The sequence below is a fragment of the Electrophorus electricus genome, chromosome 18 (assembly GCF_041902795.1).
Source record: "Electrophorus electricus isolate QZ-2024a chromosome 18, ASM4190279v1, whole genome shotgun sequence".
In the NCBI taxonomy this organism is placed as follows: Eukaryota; Metazoa; Chordata; class Actinopteri; order Gymnotiformes; family Gymnotidae; genus Electrophorus; species Electrophorus electricus.
The window spans coordinates 3744626-3749466 of NC_137514.1; the positions used below are offsets into that span (position 1 = coordinate 3744626).

At 37.6% G+C, this 4841-nt stretch overlaps 1 long non-coding RNA gene across 1 annotated transcript; it reads left to right on the forward strand.

The window, feature by feature from the left end:
* Positions 1-510: 510 nt before the first annotated feature.
* Positions 511-2141, forward strand: LOC145651947 (uncharacterized). Its single transcript, XR_014118123.1, has 3 exons — positions 511-544; positions 1421-1490; positions 2065-2141. It is a non-coding gene; the product is annotated as an uncharacterized LOC145651947 (long non-coding RNA).
* The last annotated feature ends 2700 nt before the right edge of the window (positions 2142-4841 follow it).

The following is a 4841-nucleotide window of genomic DNA, read 5'->3' on the forward strand; positions in this document are numbered from 1 at the left end:
TTGACAGTACACAGTGCGCAGACCTTTAAACATTAAACGGATGACTAAATAAGGCAAGCGAGGGGTCTACGTTTTCGTCTAAGCGTCCTCTATTTGATAAAACAACTGCCAATCACACCGCTTGCCCTGGAAACATTTGGTGAGAATTGCTGTCACTCCAAGACAATGGCGCTGCAATGCCCAATAGAAATCAATATAAAATGGAAAAAAAAAAGGGGGGGGGGTCTAATGCTCTATTCAGTAATACTTTTACGTCAGTAACGTGCAGTTAGAGTTAAACAAAGGCTGCGTAGTTTGGGTTTGCTTACGAAGGAACTGAACGTGTGTTTTTACGCAAAGAAGTGAGCATGGAATTAAAGAACTTTACTAACACTCTGTATACCATTTAACCATCTAAACACCTCACACAGTTGTTTTGATGGTAATTTAACTTTCTATGACAAAAGAACTTATCTTAAAGCGGAAGAATGTTTTAAAAGGCCACATTGTGGAAATTTACCCGAGCGTGGGATTTGTGGCGATGCATGTAGACGGCTGCAAATCGGTAAGCAGGTACTTGTATTAGTCCTAAAAAATGTTATGTTGATCAATGTACTGTACTTTAAGAATATTCGATGCTATCAATCATTTATTTGAGTATGCTAGTTTGGGCTTGCTAGGGAGCGTTAGCGCATAAGGGGCTTAAATAAAGAGAGTGAAACAATATATGTAATATGTGTGATGATCAGTAAGTGGGTGATTGGAAACGTGATTGGGTGCTACGATTGGTTGAAGAACAGGTGAGTGACGGACTGGAGGTGTCTGATTGGCTGGGTGACAAAGAGTGTGTGTGTGTGTGCGCGTGCGCGTGTGCGTGTGTGTGTGTGTGTGTGTGTGTGTGTGTGTGCGCGTGTGTGTTTGGCTGGCTGGGTGTCAACATTCTTCATCTTTTGTGTGGGATGAGAATAGACCTCCTAGAACAGACCTGAACAACAAGCTCTCACTACATACAGTTTGGCCACTTCAGTCTTCTACACTGCTTAGGACATAACAAAACTGTTATTAATACAATGTGTACTTGATTTATGACAGTGTAAATACATTTGTATGTAATACTGAGAAGAGGTGTTAAAATAGTTGAAGTTGTTTTTATTTTGTTAAAGTTGGTAGAATTATTTTGTGTTTTTATTCTTATCTCATCTGCTTTCACCTTTTTCATTTACAGTCTGGACAAGGATTCCTCTAAATCCTTTTGTGATTCGATCCAGAATAAATAGCCCTCAAGGAATAAAACTGAATTGAAATGAGATGACAAGAGCCAAACCTCCTCAGTAATACAGTTGTGTCATCAGATCAGTCTGACTGATATTTGAAACAATGTAAACAGAAGCAGAAATGTGATGAACTCAGCTGTGTTGTGTGCTGTTGTTTGTCTGTGCAGGTTTGTTTAATGATGTCACTCAGAACTCCTCTTCTAACTCTCACTCTCATCACTCTGTTCATGTCTCTGGGTAAGACTGCAGTCTTCATCAAAATTGTATTTTTCTTTGTAAAATTTCCAAAACTGTTGAAACCCGCACAGATTCTGATAACAGAAAATTCTGATATCTAGTATAAAGATTTTCTGACACAGTGTTCCCATTTAATGAAGTTAATTTACATTGGTTACCAAAGCCCCCACATCCCCCACACCACTGCTACAGAGCTTGCTGAGTGCTTTGCGGTTTTTCTCAAGTTTAGGGCAGTCTTAGATTAAGAGCACACTGTGGTAAGATTAAAATTCACAACCCCACTATAACTACAAAGTGGAGATATATTTTTGTTTGTTTTTCTCTTTACTCAACCTCATATATTATGTGACTGAGCGTTAAGTTGTTCAGAGTCACTAGTGTCCACTTCTCCCCAAGCTCCTCCCCCACCCTGCTACAAGCTCTTCTCACTTTGTGGTTTAGCTCAGAATCAGCTCAGAGTTCTGCAGTACCTGCTGGAGTTAGAGAGAAGAGAAGTGAAGCTGTAAGAGAACTCCCATTCTCTTATGGGTCCCAGACTCCTCTAATGACCTCTTGCATGCATCATATGTTTCAGGGGTTGATGGAACAGAATGGAGTGTGAAGTACAAATAAACTGAAATATGTGCTTTAAAGGGGTTCACAGTGTTTATCAATGGCACTTACACAAAGCCAGCAGAGCTGGGAGTGAAAGAGGAATTTTGGGTCACAGAGGATTTCAACGCAAATGAGAACAAGGCTGTATATTGCAGACCAACTAATGACTCAGGAGGGGTGCAGTGTTATGTAGATAAACAGCAAAAGTTCTCCCTCAAACTGATTAATGTAACGAAGGATGATGAACATGACTATCGCTTCAGAATCATAACAAATGTAGCCAAACAAAAATGGCTGGGAGATCCTGTTAAGATCAGTGTCACAGGTGGGTTAAATCTTTAATTCCCCATTTTCTAACTATGAGGCATAGTGTCCTTTACCCAGAGAAATTTGAATCTTGAAGTTCATTAATGCCTATTTTTAACTATGATGCACATTCTCACTTCATGCAAAGGCATTTGAGTTTAATTAACTTGATTATTGAGAGTTGTTAAACTGATTAAGGGTTACTCTGATATATTAGTTGTACTATGCAATTTGTTTCTCTCTTATTTTTTAACAAATTCAAGACAGTTTCATGACAGCAGAATTATTTTCTTAATTGCTTGAAGTTTTTCTGGATGATTTAAAGGCTGTCTAATTGTGATGGACTTCCATTCGTTTGGTTTGATGATTTTGTCATTGTCTTAGAGCTCCTTGTGAACACTCTTCTTGAAGCAATAGAGAGAGAAGCAGCAGTTCTGACGTGTACAACCACCTGCAGTCTGACTGACAGTCCAACATTCATCTGGTACAAAAATGGACGTCGTTTATCGTCCAATACAAACCCACTCCACCTGCGGCCAGTCAGCAGTGAGGATGCAGGCAGTTATAGGTGTGCTGTAAGAGGATATGAACATCTCCCCTCTCCTGCTCAAACTCTCACAGTCAGAGGTGAGTTTACAATGTTGGTTTCATTATATGATTATCTGATTATTGCTAAGTTCATTTCATTGCCAATTTCAGCTCATTTCTCAGTTAAAATGTAAAAAATACAATGAGGTAGTAGTCTTATTAGAATTATATATATATATATATTATTTACTTTGAGTACATGAGGCATTTCATTACTATAAAATGCATTATCCTCATGGTGTTATTGTCTGATTTAAGGTGAAGACATTAGTAATGGTGGGACAACTATACAACATCTCCAAAATCAGCTCTTAGAACAGTAGAGGATACAAGTCCATTAATGAACCTGGATATAAACACTACGCAGCTGTAACCCTACATGTCTTTGCACCACTAGTTGATGCAGATCATGCCTGTAGTCTGTAGTCTGTAGCCTGTAGTTGGTGTCCATCAGTCCCTCTGGTGAAATAGTGGAGGACAGTTCAGTGACTCTGACCTGCAGCAGTGATGCCAACCCACCTGTGCAGAACTATAACTGGTTTAAAGAAGGAGGAACCTCACCTGTAGGATCTGGACAGACTTACAACATCACCATCAGCTCTAATAGCAGCGGCTGGTACTACCGTGTAGCTCAGAATGAACATGGGATGCTGAAATCAGCTTCAATAGATGTCACTTTAAAGGGTGAGACAGACGGACAGTTATGTTTCATTTTTCATTCATCAGTTCATTTACTTATTCCTTTGCTAATCAAATTACAAAAGCCCTATATTGTGTTTATGAACAATAGTGTGTGTATGTCTGTTTCTCTCAGCAGGTCACTTCTACATTTTGCCTGTAACTGTTGGAGTCAGCCTCTGTGGGATTGTACTTCCTCTCTCAATAGTTTTATTTGTGAAGAGAAAAAGTTTAAGAAGGTAAAGTGAAAGATGTTAATATAAATTACATGAATAAACGATAACTTTATAGTACCTTATTTCTGTTCCTTTCCAAAAGCACTTTATTAATATGGAAAATCTTTAAAATATGACTAATATCATAAATACAATTATATGAATAATAATGTTTATTCTCTGTTTTCTGTTTGGATGAACACTGACATTTGGGGATTTTTGAGCTCAGAGGCAAGATGAATCTGATTATGGGTTGAGCTATCACAGAAATCCAGATATATTTGTCAATAAGGAGTCTTAACCCTGCTAAAGAGTTCATAGAATTCATGTCATGACAAATCAGAGCCTTGTAATGACAGTGTCAGTTTTAGTTCTGTATCTTTAGCATTTGAACTATAGAATCTTGATAGCACTCTAGAATCTTTTTTGAGATGGGATGTGTAAAGCTCTTGTCATTTTTACTGAATTCTGGATGAATACTACGAGACAGCTTTCTTACATTACCATGACTATGTAGAATCCAGAGGAATATATTATTAAGTTTAGATATGGCAAAATATACAGGGTTTTTTTTGCTTTTCTTTCAGTTTGTTAAGCAATATGAAGATGTGTGTGTGTGTGTGTGTATTTTGTTATTCCAAATGTCCTTGTGATCTGATATTCTTTCCTGTGTTTCCTTTTATAGGCCTTAAGGAAACAACATTAAGAGAATCATCACTGAGAAATCAAACTTGCAGCTGTATCCCAATGCAGTCAGAAGAGTGAGAAATATAGAGGGGAAGAGAGATGCACGATCACATGTAGAGTACACAAGTATTATTTCCTTCAAAAGAAAAGCTTTTCAGTGTTTTACATTAATAATTAATGCAAAAAATGTTGCAGCCTTTCATTTTTTTTGGAATGTTGGAAAATAACCTTGTTCCTATTTTGACAATCTAAATAATTAATACATCTAAATAAAAATCTAAAT